The 15,295-nt window shown below is 35.5% G+C and overlaps 1 protein-coding gene across 1 annotated transcript in view; it reads left to right on the forward strand.

Annotated features, from left to right (window-relative positions):
* The window catches only part of MRAS (muscle RAS oncogene homolog), a 110,220-nt gene that overhangs the window by 63,511 nt on the left and 31,414 nt on the right, over positions 1–15,295 (forward strand). The window lies entirely within an intron of this gene.

Here is a 15,295-nt window from a genome sequence, read left to right on the forward strand (position 1 = left end):
AATAAAAACATATTAAAAATTGTAAAGAAACTTACAAATTTTAGATATTACCACTTTAAGAAATACATTCATCAAACATTCAATAAAAAGTTCACCAAATTTCTTATTTATGTTATCTTACTGTCTAAAACACAACCAGTTAGGGCCTCAGTTATCTCATTTGTCAAATGAGGGAATTGGACTTGATGACATCTAAATCTCTTTCAATTCTAAAGATATGATACCATAAATGCACTCTTTTTTTTTTTTTATAAGAGTGAGGAAAATCTCGGGGGCTTGGTTAAGATTAAAACCTTCATGGGATGGTGGAAAGAATTCTTGGAGTCAAGGGAGCCAGATTCAAAATCTGGTTCTATTGCCTTTATGACCTAGTTCAAGTTATTTCATAGCTCTCTGCCTCAGTTTCCTCATCTATAAAATGAGGAGATTGGGGATCTCATCTCAAATGATCCATCCAGAAATTCCTTCTCAAGGCTGTAAAAGCTGCCTGATTTTGTACTCTTTCAAAATTCTACGAACTTTCTAGGCTACCTATGATTTTTATTTTGTGTATCCCCTAGTCTCAAATAATACACATCTCTTTTCTACTGTACCACTCTTCTTCCTTTTCCAGAAGTTAATAATAATAGTTAACATTTCTATAGTGCTTACTTTGGGCCATAAAATAAGCTATAGAAGGAAATGGCAAACCTCTCCAGTATCGTTGCCAAAAAAAAAAAAAAAACACTCTCAAATGGTGTCACAAAGAGTCAGATATGACTGAATCGATTTGATAACAACAAATACTATCTTTCCAAGCACTGTACTAAGTATTTTGCAATCATTATCTCACTTGATTCTCACCAGCACCAAATCTGGAAGATAGATGTTTTTATTATCCCCATTTCACAAATGAGGAAACTGAGGCAAAGGGCTGAGTAATTTACTCAGGGTCATTTGGCTAGAATCATAAAATCTCATCTGAGCTGATAGGGATTTTAAAGAATATTTTGTTTAAACCCTTCATTTTAAAAATTTTAATTGATACCTTTCATTTTTTTATATCACTTTTGTTTCCAAACATATTCCTTTGCCACAGAATAAAAAAGAAAGAGGGGGACCATTCAGCAAAACTTCATCTAAACCTGGCAGTATATTCAGTGTTCCATACCCTAAACCTGACAGTATATTCAGTGTTCCATACCCATAATCCCTTACTTCTATAAAGAAACTGAGCTGGGGGTTGGGTGGGTGGGAGAGGAAATGCTAAACTTGGTCATATGGCATTCACTTTGGGGATTTGTTGGTTCTTCTACCTATTTTGTTGAGATTGGTTTGCATATTATTTCTCCAGTTATCTTGTTTCTCTCTGCATCATCTCCACCCTCCAAATGTTTCTCAAATTCTTTATAATCAGTTTCTCACAGCACTATGATATTCCATTACATTGTTGCACTATAGTTAACTTAGATATTCCTTAGCAGATACAATTGTATTTAATCAGTTCTTTTCAGTAGAGATCAGTAGGATCTCTAGGTCAAAGAGTATGGACATTTTAGTCATCTTAGGCATCATTTCAAATTGCTTTCCAGAAAGGTTGAAATAATTTACTCCTTCACAAGTAGTGTGTTAGTTTGCCTGTTTTTGTTTTGTTTCTACAGTCCCTGCAACATAGACTTTTTTCACCTTTTGTCATTTTTGTCACTTTGTTGGGAATGCCATGAAACATCTTTTGATTTGCGTTTTTTGTCTTATAATCTAGGGCAGTTTTTCATAAGATATTTAGAGGTTGCCATTCTTCTTTTGAGACCTATTTTGTTCGTATTCTTTAACCACTTATCCACTGGAAAATAGCTCTAGGACTTACATATCTTTATCCCTATATATCTTAAATATGATGTTTTATGCAAAGATTTTTTTTTTTTTTTTTTACCAATGTACTTTCTCTTCTCATAGGACCACTGATTTAGAATTTGAAAAGATCTTTGAGGTTAATCCAGAAAAGTGAAACCATAGTATTTCAAGGCTGGAGGGAACCTCAGAATCCATCTAAAGCAATTCATACTGAAACATGAATCCTTACTACAACTCCAGATAAGAAGTCACCTAGCCTGAATTGTGCAAAATCAAACAACTAAGCATCTAATTGGTGACTTTCTCATTCCTAGCTCCCACCCCCCAAATATTACTATTCCTTCTCCATTACTTTTATCCACTTGCTTTACTACAGATTATAATGAAACAAGCATTTGCAGTGCAGTTCAATATATTCCCAAATCCCCACCAAAGAACCTTCCCCTGAAGAGCTATAGAGAGCAGAGTTGTGACTTATTAAATTTTCCACCCACCTTTCAACTTTGTTTCAGGTCTTGGGTACATGATTATTTGTGTAGCAGTAGAGAATAGATGACATTTTGGTTACTCATGAGTACTAAGGTGGGAGGGATGTCTCCCAGGAGACTATGCACAAATGATTCCTTACTTAACAGCCTAATCTATGTGTTCTCAGGAGCCAGAGCAAAGGGATTCATATCGTAGATAATGTTTCTCCTTCATTTCTCCTCAAACTACAATTCCTACAGAATCGTGCCTAATGGTACTAAAATGTGGAGGAATTATTAGTCAGATAGATGTGATCTCATGCTAATTAAAGGGCTCTGTCAAAAGATCCTCATTTCATTGCTTGGAAACCATTTCAATCCTTTTTTTTTTTTTTTTTTTCTTTTTTTTTGGTGCCTGACAACTGGCAAAATCCTTGTCTTCAATGTGCCCCATGTTCATGGTGACTTAGCCTCCATTGTTCATTTTTTTGTTTTGTTTTGTTTTTGTTTTAGTACTTAACAAAGGAGAAAAGAGATAGACATTTTTTGTTAAGTTTAAATAAGGTTTTGTGGTTTTAAAGGAAAGCAGTCATAAAGAGACAGATATTATGTGAACAATAAGAATTCAGAGCAGGGGTGGGCTGTCAAAAAATAAGGCTGTTGCCCAAGACAGGCCTACTCACTCTTTTTCCTCCTCTGAAGAATGATATAATGAAAATGGTGCAACTGTCAAACAGTAATGATTACTTCAGAATAAAAAAAAATCTCAAAGTTATTAGAAAATCAGAATAAAAATCATATCAACTTTTATATTCACAGTGGGAAGAGTTGGGCTGTTAGTGAGATACTACTGTGAGAACATTGTATGGTGCTGACTTTACTAATTAGCAAAAGGCTAAGATCCATCCCTATTTTTCCTAGAGATATCATTCTAAAGCCTCTCCTCCCATTTATCAGGTCAGTTTCATGTACATGTGAAGGCAGCCAGTTGCATATATGGAGGTCAAAGTATCCTTCCCAGGCAAGTAAGTTTTAATTAAATTTTTAAGTCCAGTAACTTTTTTTAAAAGGGAAAAAATAGGCCTGAACATTGGCTTATTTCCTGGGCGGGGGGAAGGGGAGAGTAAAATCTTTTTAAGGTACTTAGTGGAGAAGGGTAGAATTATTAAATAGTCTCATAGAATGTTAAAGATGGCTGGGTCCTCTGGTTCAGTCCCCTTTTCTCACGGATAAAAATATTGAGGCCCAGAAAGGTGAAATCTTTTGCTCAAAGTCACCAAGCTGATAAATGTTAGAGCTAAGACCTGAATACCGATTTTCTGATTCCAAACCAAGTATTCTCTCTATGATACCACATTGTTATATAATGTCTCTTAAGTACAATTTCTTTTTCCCAGGTTTTTTTCTTTTCATTTTGTTTGCAATTGAATCTAAGTAGATTAAATAATAAAAAGCTATACCTTTGAGGAAAGTAAAGAGAAAGATATGTGATGTTCATCATCTTTCTATAGGGCTGGGTTTACCAAGCCCAGCATTATTTCTTCTTAGGAACTCCATTTTTTAATTTCAGTAATTTTTCACCAGAGAGGTAATGACATCTGAATTATAATCTCATGCCATTTTTAAAAAACTACAGCTTGTTTTTTTTTAAGTACATAATCAATTCAACATGTTACTTTTATGTAATGTTTATTTTACCTTTTTGAAATTATCAGGATTTTTTTCTCTTACTTCTACCTCCCTTTTTCATTCTATAATTTTCATGTCGTTGTTGTTTTTGTTTGTCTATCATTCTCAAAAAATGACTTCAGGAAGATGGATGCCATGATATGCAAATGAATTAGATTTAAATCAGAGAGATCTATGCAAGGTGCACTCACTTTCTCCTCTAGAGCCATCTGGGTCCAGTGGCAAGATATTGACCAGAACAACTGGAGATGGTCCTGGATGCAGTGCAAAATGAGCACACTTTCTTATTCAGTTATGCTTTTTTTCCTATGGGGAAAAAAGAACATTTTATCAAAACACAAACCTTACTCACTATAGTAAACTATAGTTGACAAGGTGATTCTTGATTTAGAAAAAGGCTTGGGAAAATAGAATTGGGATATTGTTAAAAGTACAGTTGACACAGTGAATCAGTGCTGGCATTAGTGTTACAGGAGCAAGGTCAAATCCTGGCTTTGCTATTTACTAGCTAAGTGACATTAAATGTCACTCCACTTCTCTGAGGCTCAATTTCCTCATTAGTAAAATGAGAGTTGGATTAGGTGACAGATCTCTCTAAATCTATAATTCTGTGGTCAGCATTCATGAAACTTCACCACTTTTCAAGTACTGCTTAATCTAATTTTGGTTTTATCTTTGGCTTGAACAAACCACAAAAACTTCCCTTGAATTTTTCTAGACTTTGTATCTTCCCAAGTCTTAGTTTCTGCACTGAGACTTTCAGAAGTTTTTTTTAAGATATCAAAACCCTTGTAATTTTCCCTATTTTTTAATTTGTCTGTAGTCAGTCAATAGATATACATTTATTCAACACTAATTATCCAAATGCTGTGCTAAAGTGCTGGAGATACCCAAAAAAAAAAAAAAAAAAAAAAAAATCTAATGAAAGAGACTCCATGTAAAGACTCATGATGGAAAATGCTATCCACATCTAGAGAAAGATCTGATGGCATCTGAATACCAATTGAAGTATACTATTTTTCATTTCATTTTTGTGAGTTTTTTTTCCTTTGGGTCTGTGTCTTTCACAACAATACTAATATGGAAATATGTTTTACATGATTGCACATATATAACATATCAAATTGCTTATTATCTTAGGTGGGGGGAAATTAGGGAAGAAGGAGGAAAATTTGAAACTCACAAAATTTTTAAATGAATGTTTAAAATTTTCTTTACATGTAATTAAAAAAACACATTCAAACCAGATAAAGATAAGATAAGTTGGAGATAATCAATAGAAGTGAACTTTTAATAGAAGTGCCCTAGAGAGAATCTTTTCTAGGATTAATCTAGGACAGTCAAAGATAACAAGCTAATTTGCCATGCACTGCACCTCTGGAGTTCTTTGACCTCAAGGTTGAGTTTCAGATGTTCTCTTTGATGAGTAGAAGTACAAAAAATGAGTACTTTGTCCTCTTGTGTCTCTTTTGCCCAATCAGTAGAAAATTCTTATTCACGGTGGCATCACTTCTCTGATATCATAGGTATCTTAAAGAATGAAGGACAAATAACAACAGCAACAGAAGAGTCTTATTCACTAAGAAACTAAGTGTTTATTAAGTGTCTTCTATTTTCCTTTCACTGTGCTAGATTTTGTGAGGAATACAATAAAAGATATAGTCTTTCCCCCTAAAAAAGTTTACAATCTAATTGAGGGGAAAGACTCTCACTTATGAAATGAGTAAATAAAAAGTTTGTGTATCATGTGTGGGTTGGCATGTAAAAGTGCCCTTCATACAAGTCAAAGATAGGTATTGGTAAGACATGGCATTTAAAGATTGCTCAGATACAATCCCTGCCATGGAGGAATTTATACTGTTTATTATGAGTCATAAGCGATGATCAAATATAATAAAAACTAGAATGAAGGTAGTTACAAAGGAAATACTATAAGAATTCAGAGGAGGAGAGATCAATAAAAATCCCTTACTTCACTGGCTACAATTTTCACATTTAGCCCTCAGTCAAGACATTTATTAAGCATTACTATATACTCTGATTCCAAGACCAATGCTCTTTGCATTTAAGCATGCTGCTTCTTAAAATCTAGTATTGAGTAGTCAGAAAAAAGAGACATGAATCCAGGATGGAGCAGTTGAAAGTAGCTTTTTTTTTTTCCTTCTATGTAACTATTTTTATTTGACTCATCTATCTTGTTCATTCTACTCCTTCTAATCCAGAGCAAAGATTTAAGTTTACTCTTTACTCTTCTGCTGATTCCTTTAATAATGACCCTGGTAAGTTTTCCACTGAGCATTTAGGTATTACAGTGTATAGAGTGCCTGGCTTAGAGTCAGTAAGATCTGAATTCAAATAGCCGTATGACACTGGGCAAGTAACTTAATATGGTTTGTCTCAATTTCCTCATCTATAAAATGAACTGGAGAAGAAAATGGTAAATTACTTCATTATCTTTGCAAGAAAATCCCAAATGGGATCATGAAAAGTTGGACACAATTGAACAAGAAAAGGTTTTCATTTGCTTATAAACCTATTCATTTATTTTCTCTTTAATGTATTTTCTTGTCATAGATCCCTTTCTCTGACTAATGAATCCTATGGATTCCTTCTCAAAATAAAGTTTTTTATAATATGTTGGATTTAAAAAGGAAACAATTAGATTGAAATCAAGATGCTATTTTTCTCCTATCCAGTTTACAGATATCCCCAAATTTATCCATGAACCCTTTCCCTGGACCCCAGAATCCCTGCTTAAAACTATACCCCTTTCCTCCATAATGTACAATAATTTCAACAGTCAAGGGATTTCAGAAGTTTTATCAAAGTATAACATGGTTCTTTTCACACACTGTTATATTTTATTCATGTGAATTGATTGCCCCATGATGTTTTATAAAGTCTTGGCTGTGAAGAACTGATTATTAAAAGAAGACAAGTTGAGGGGGTTTCATGAGCACCCTTGGTGCTGTTGCTAAAATAACTAAACTGACACTCTTTAATCACACACACACACACACACACTTCTTCTTCTTCTTCCATATCCCCCAAATAATCCTAGTCTTACAGCATCTTAAAACTCAAAAGGGTCCTTAGAGATAATCTAACCTAACGTCATTTTTTTAAAGATGAGAAAACTGGGTAGCTAGATGGTATAGTGGATAGAGCACTAGTCCTGGAGCACTTACTGAGTTCAAATCTAACCTTAGATACCTAACACTCACTAGCTGGGTGACTCTGGGCAAGTAACTTATCACCAATTGCTTTGATACCACAAAAAAAAAATTAATAAATATGAGGAAACTAAGACTTAGGTTGTAACTTTCCCAAGGTCATACAAGTAGCAAGTATCAGAGCTGAAACAATAATCTAAGTCTCTTGACTTAATAGTCCAGACCATTAGCACTCACTCAGTGCTGCACAAAGGATGCACTCTGAATCATCCATGGTATTGGAGAGAACACACACACACACACACTGGGATGGGGGGAAAAGCCAAAAATCTACCCCATCAAATGAGAGTTGCTAAATAAAAGTAAATATTTTAAAGTTTCTTTCAAAATTAAGTATTTTACTCTTTTGTTATATTTGCAACTACTTTCTTGATTTTAGGTTACAGGATTTTTACTTCAAATAATTTTAAAAGGGTTAGCCAATGAACATTGTGCTTAGACCTTGGTTGGATATCAACAACACTGAATTCCTCACCAATCATCTTGACTTTTATCTTGCCACTGGAATCGAGAGTGAGGCTGACAACTTTGTGCACTGCTATCTTAAATCCAATTCACACATGAGTCAAGACATCATCCCATGATGTCGTTGGTCCACTTCAAAAATGAAGAATGAACAACAACTTCAAATAATGGTGCTGACATTTATGTATTTCAAAATTTGTAGAAAATTTAATGTGCATTTTCTCATTTGGCTCTCAGGGACTATGTGAAATGAGCACTAGGGGTATCAAACTTCCTATTTTATCAACAAGGAAAATGAGACTCAGAGAGTTAAATAACTTGCTAATGGTAGCACAGCTAACAAAGAACAGAGGAAGGATTTGAATCAATGTCTGCCTGACTAGTTTAGAGATCTAGCCTGCTCCCTGATTCTGCAGTTTAAGTTGTTGCCACCAAATGAATGGTAATCACTGGAGATAAGGCTTCATCAACCAACCAACTAGCTAAACTTTCCCCAAATGAGGATAACCTGAAAAAGCATAGTTTAACACATCATGCAATAAATTTGTGTGATAAAGTAAAGGGTCAATTCAATTTAACTATAATTTTTTTTTTATTTAATAGCCTTTTATTTACAGGATATATACATGGGTAACTTTACAGCATTAACAATTGCCAAACCTCTTGTTCCAATTTTTCACCTCTTACCCCACCCCCACCCCCTCCCCTAGATGGCAGGATGACCAGTAGATAATTTAACTATAATTTTTAAACTACCCTTCTATGTACTAGACTTTAGGGAAATGAGCTCAAATCGTACATATTCTCTGCAAATATAGAAATTTATGTAACCAATATGTGTTTAATTGATAATTTTAAAACATAGTATAAAATTTAGATCAAGATTTAAATGAATACAGACACTAGGTACTGTCAAATGTCTTCCTAACTTCTTAACATCAAATGTTACCTATCACTGCTAATATAATCCTGACTTAATTTTCCTTTAAAGAGGAATTACTTGACCTTTACTTCTCAATTTCTTTGCTGAATCATCATGGGACCTCTACTTTTCTCTCTATAGTGATCTGAACAGCTACTGTAGAATTAATTATCCTCTCCATGTATTTGGATCCCCAATCTACTAACTTAACTTCCTCCTAAACAATCTTTGCATCACTTGCTGTACATCTGAAGCACAATATGTTCAAAGATGAATTCACAATTTTTACCTGGTTAACCCTTCTTCTGCTTTTATCAAGGGTACTATTATTTTTCCTGTCATCTTTGAGTCTTCCTCAACACTTCTCTCTCCCACTGCTCTAATATCCAAACAAATAGCTAGCTCTCATTGATTGATATTCTTCCTAGCATCTCTCATATCCATCTCTTTTTTTCCACTCACATAGCCAATACCTTTCTAGTTCAAGCCTATAGCACTTCTAGACAATTGCAATAGCCTCCAAATTAGTCTTCTAAACTCTAGCCTTTCCCCTTTCCAATATACCCCCTACTCAGCTGCCAATTTGATATTTCTAAAGCCCAGGTCTGACCATGTTATTCTTATATCTGAGAAACGTCCAGTAGCTCTCTCTCATCTTTAGGATACCATACAAATAATTACCTTTGTCTAGAATGGAAAGCAATTCAAAATCTGGCTCCAACCTTTATTTCCAGATTGATTTCATACTTCTTCTCTTCAAGCACTTAGATCTGCAATATAATTATTATTATTATTTTTTACGTCTTTGCCTTTGCTTTTTGAGATCCCTAGCTTCCTTCAAGGTACAACTTGGTGTACTCTCCCACAGGAGGTTTTTTCTGACTCACCTAATTATTAGTTTGCTCCTTTCCTGATTTTACTTTGATGATTTTTACTTGCTATTTTGTATTTACTTTTGTGGTGGTTGTTGTTAAGTCGTTTTCAGTTCTATTTGATTTCTAATAACCCCTTTTGGATTCTTGGCAAAGATACTGGAATGGTTTGCCATTTCCCTCTCAGTTTATTTTACAAATGAGGAACTGAGGATTAAGTGACATGTCCACAGTCACACAGCTAAGTAAGTATCTGAGGCCAGATTTAAACTCAGAAAGATGGATCTTACTGAGTCTGGATTTGGTACTCTATCCACTATGCTACCCAGCTGCACTCAAAATGCACTTATCTTTGTACATGTTGCTTCTCTTCTCCTCTCCCCATTAGAATATAAGCTCTACAAAGGTGGAGACTTATATTTTTGTATCCTTGACATCTAGTATGGTGCCTGGCAGGTAACAGGCACTTACTAATGCATCATGAATTGACTTAACCTATAACGTTCTCTCAGCAATTGTGCTTGAAAAATTATCAGATCATGTTTAATTTTAGAGGCTCTTGTCAAATTATCTGTTCACCCTTAGCTATCAAAGACAGGAAAGCCAGATAGTATTTCCTAAAATTTAATTACCTTCTTATAGCTGTTCAGAGAAAAGGTGTTAATACACCTCTGTAGCAGTCCTTGGAATGCTAACAGAACTCCTAACCTCAGAGAAGTGCTAACACAATGAATATTGCTTAGCTTTTGGCACACTGGTTCTATCTGACTCTCCAGTTCCTTTCTCTCTCTACATCTGTTTCCCCTGTGGCAAGTGGTAAGCATTCATCCATCCAACAAACATTTATTAAACACTTTTAAACATTTATTAAGAACAAAGAGAAAAGGGAGATCACTCCAGTAATCAACATGTCTGCTGTCCCTTTTATTGCCCTTTTCTAATCAACCATCTTCCTGGCAGTTAGTCTAACTAACACATGCTCCTCTTTACCCTCCCCTCCCTTTCTTCCTGCTGAAGACTAAATCTCTATTGAAAAAGACTGCACTTTTACTCTTTGTTTTAAACTAAACCAGCAGTTTAATATCAGATTTTGCTTGGCTATTATTTTGGTTCAACAGTAGACAGGGAAAAAATGCAGATTTCAGGCCCCAGGATCTCAGTCCCTAATACTTAGTCTAGCACTTTTCCAAATACTACCTTTGGTTCTTTAGAGTAGTTTCCTATTTGTTCTTTGTTGCAACTTGATCTTCTATATTGTCCACTTATTGATATTAATTTTTAATTCTTTCGAGACTTTGGCGTTTCCTGATTCACACCCCTACCCCTACAACTGTTTTTGAGCATATTTTTCTCATTTAAAAATTTTTTTTCCAAAGGCCATGAAGGCTAATGAAGCAAGCAGGTGGACCACTTAGAGTTTGGTTAGGTATTGAGACACCAAGGTCATTCACTACATCCTGCATCATTACATACAAAACGTCACCAGTTTTCTTGATTTTTTGTTTTACTGCTGGACATCAATGACTCAGGAAGAGAGAGTAAAAAAGCTGGCTTTATACAACTCTGCCTCACTTCCAATTCAATCACAAGTCGTTACCCATGACATTATTGGTCCTCTTCAAAAAAAAAGTGAAGGACAAGAAAGTTCAGGCAAAACCCAATTTTTTCAGTTGATTATTTAATCATTTTTAAGATTATTTTTCAAAATTTTGAGTTGCAAATTTCTTCCTTCCCTCCCATTGCTCCCCTACCCAATTTGATATCAATTATACATGTGAATATACAAAATATATTTCCATATTAGTCATGTTGCCAAAAAAGCAAGAAAAATAAAGAAAATTTTAAAATTATATTTCAATTTTCACTCAATATTCCTTCAAGTTCTCTTTCTGTAGGTGGATCAAAGCCCAAATTCTAAGTGACTTGGCCCCTGAGATCACATTAGCTACTGAGATCCTAGCCAAGTGCATCTGGATACTGCAAGACTACTTATTTATCTCTTTAGATTTCATATCTTGGTCCACAGGCACACATAGGAACAAGTAGTTCTGACTCTGCTCCCACTTTTTTTCACACTCTCAGGGCCTTTATTCACAAATAAAAAAGGATGTATCCACAATCTTAGTCATCTGGAAAAACATCAAGATTGTCTTTCCAAATTTTCATAGATAAAATGGTTAACAAAATATCCTCAAAAGGACAGATAGCCTGGTATCCCTTCTTCATGAAAAAATATAGGGATACTCCACTCTCTTCCTTTTCTGCATCAGTGTTCAGGATCTGCAAGTTGTTGGTCTTTCATTTGTCATGGCTAAAGGTCTCTTGGCAAGATTGGAGAATGCTTTAGCAGATTAAATTGGCCTTCAGCATTCTGTTTTTTCTTGGTTTCAAATAAATATGTCGGTAGATTTTTTTTTTTTTGGCTTAGTTATCCGATTTCTGAAACACTCTTTGTTTTAATAGCATCTACTCAGCATAATTATTTGTCATTTCTATATTGTTTACTTAGCATGGACTTTTAAGGGAGAAGCCTACTGAAACCCAAATCAAATGATGTCCTTGAGTTCAGAGAATGTTTGAAAAAACAGAATTATGATTAAGCTGGTGCTTTGCTAGAGGGTGGAAAAATATGTTCTCCTCCCTCCATGCTGCCCTCTAGTATAGATTAGAGAAAAGTAAAATAGGATATTAAAAAAAATCTAGAAAGTTTAGAGAAACCTAGGACTGGTGTGTCCATTATACTGTATCTTTCTAATGAGGATCCATTTTTGTGTGCATAACATTAGGCACACCCATAGTAAAATATAAGGACCAAGATCACAGAGCCACATTCAAATATTTTTTGGATTACTAATCATGTTGAGTTTTACATTATTCATTAGAGCAGGTAATGGAAACTTGGGCTTCTCAGTGCATCAGGAAGGCATGTGCTTTTTTTGCCACTAGTCTTTGAAATATAAACTCCAACAATAGGAAAGCATCTTGACCTCTCCTGAGACAGTCTTTTCCAGGAGAACTGTTAGTACCATTACCACCTTTTTCCTATAGGAGAAGGGCATTTTTTCTTCCTGACCAACATGGGCAGGAAGTAGAACACAATTTTAGGCAGTTAGTTCATTATATTTATTCATTCATTTTGAGCATAGTGCTTGGTTTTCAAAAAGTGAGTGCCTCGTTTATAGATTTCAATACCAAAGGATTTAAAGATTGAAAGAGCTGTGGCCTGGGAGGTTAGTGTAATGGATAGAGTACCAGCCCTAAAGTCAGGAGGACCCCAGTTCAAATCTGGTCTCAAACACTTATGGCTTCCTGACTATATGACCCTGGGCAAGTCACTTAACTCCAATTGCCTCAGCAAAAAGAAAGAAAGGAAGGAAGGAAGAACGGATTGTGGGATCAACTTGCCTAAAATCTCTTTATTTTAACAGACAAGGAAACAGAAGGTCCAGAAAAGCAAAATGATTAGTCTGAGATCCTACAGTTAGTTTGTGGCAGACAGGACTAGAACCCAGAGGATCGAGCCTTTTCCTTCCTTTTTTTTCTTTCTATCTTTCTTTTGGATGTTTTCAGTACTATCTTGAAGAGAAAAGAAAATTAAAATAGAGTCTTTTGTTCCTTGTCAGCTGCTCTGGAGGAAAAAAAATGTTTGCTGAAGTTAAATCTAATGGTAAAATGAGTTTGATGAACATAATCTCTCTTCCCCATGGGACTGTAAAGAGAAGTATTTTTTCCATGCCTGATATAGGGAGAGTAGGAGGATTTAAGACTGAGAAAACATTAGTCACCCTAGAAGAGGAGAGGTGTTCTTATGATGCCAGACTTTAAGGGAAGAGAAAAGAAGAGAGACAGTGAGCATATGTGTGTGTGTGTCTGTCTCCTTTGGTACATTGTGGGTGCTCTGTGAAATGGATGGTTTATATTGGCAGCGAGCCCCCCTCGGCACCCTCCCCACTGTGAAACTCATCCCTGAGCCCAGATATTTGTTGCACTAATGTTGGCAGTACTAACCTCCTTTTTTCCAGCAATGTTCCTGAAACAGATTTAAATTGAAAAATTGGCTCTATGCCGACATCATTTTGACTCCAACAGAAAAAAGCACACATCCAGGCTCCTGTTTCTATTCTGCTGTTGACTGACATCAACACTAGCCTCACACATGAAGTTTTGAAGCTCTGAGAGGTATATTAAATATTCACTTTGGCACAGGCAAGGGCATAGAGTACATCATTTTGAAGAGAGGGCCTATAGTCTAACGTGACCCTATTTTCACCCTTCTAACAGACTTTATGGTGCTGATGCTTAACATTTTAAGCACTGCACGTTGCAGTGAACAAAGAAATTCCACAGATGTCATTTTGTTTGATCCCTTATAGCAATTATTGATTATTAGGCAGGTAAGCTTTTATTTTCCTTGATGAGAAAATGAAAGCTAAAAAATGAAGTACCTTGTTCAAAATCAGTAAGTAGCTGACCCCAGAGTAGATTTTCCTAGTCCAAGTCCTCTTTTCTTACTATTCTACCACACTGTTGTCATGGGCTGGGTATTTTAGGAGCTCATCTCTTGAAGAGTCGAGTCCTTTAATGATATTATGCATTAGTAATATGACTGATACTCTGTATTAGCACATGCTACTTTAGGCCTAGTAATTGCTGAAGGATGTTTTCCTTAGCATTCCTACCAAAAATAGCAGAACTAACTACTCCCTGCCTACAGAATCAATTAACCAATTGACAAACATTTACTATTATGCTTAAGCTCTGAGTATACAAAATAAAAATCAAAACCAGTCTCTGTTCTCAAAGAATTTAGATTTTAATGGAGAAAGAATGTACATAAACATATTCACATGCTTATTTGTACCGAACACTTGGAAAATGGCAGGTTTATCTGGAAACCTTTTTCCCCCATCACTTTCTTAAGTTTAGTCCAGGGGTCCTCAAACTTCAGCCCAAGGGCTAGATGTGACAGCTGAGGATGATTATCCCCTTCACTCAGAACTATGAAGTTCATTTAAAGGCCCACAAAACAAAATTTTCATTTTTACTATAGTCCGGCCTTCCAACAGTCTGAGGGACAATGAACTGGCCCCCTATTTAAAAAGTTTGAGGACCCCTGGAATCAAAAAAAAAAAACCAATAAATCAAACCCTACAAACCTTGGTTCATAGCATCTGCCCATTTCAAAGGTGTAAATGCTCATGATGAACATTTTACCAGTTAGCTTGACTGGCTCCAGTACATTCCTGATAAAAGAGCAAGACCATATCCCCTGAGGGGAGGACAGGGAGCATGCAGGGGAAGATGGGAAGGACCTAGAACTAGGAAAAGTCTACTGCAGAATGTGCAGTTTGTGCTGAATCTTGAAGATATCAGATATAAATTCTTTGAAATCTTTTTCAATCCAGCTCTAGCTCCCTTTCTATAGTTCTCCCACAGAAGCCTTCACTTCTAAACATCTTGGCCTCCTTCCTCTCTCTGGAAAAAGCACTGCTTAGTTTTGACTTCAAGATCTAGGTTACTCTCAAGTGTGCAGTGTAACCCCCACCACTATTAGATTTTTAGCAAATTCTCTGGAATTTATAAACTTAGAGATTTTCTTGGGATCCTGAAAAATTAGATAAGTTTGGCAAGTTCATGCAATCAATATGTACCATCTACTCTGATGTCTTTGAATGAATAATAGCTCATGGGCCATATAATTCTCTAGAGTTAACAAAGTGCCTTCCTCACAACAATCCTGAGGGGTAGATATTGCTCTAGGAGCTCCTACATTGAATTTGTCTTTGCACTAAGTACTGGTATTTTTATGTTTCC

This window comes from Sarcophilus harrisii, chromosome 3, assembly GCF_902635505.1.
Source record: "Sarcophilus harrisii chromosome 3, mSarHar1.11, whole genome shotgun sequence".
NCBI lineage: Eukaryota > Metazoa > Chordata > Mammalia > Dasyuromorphia > Dasyuridae > Sarcophilus > Sarcophilus harrisii.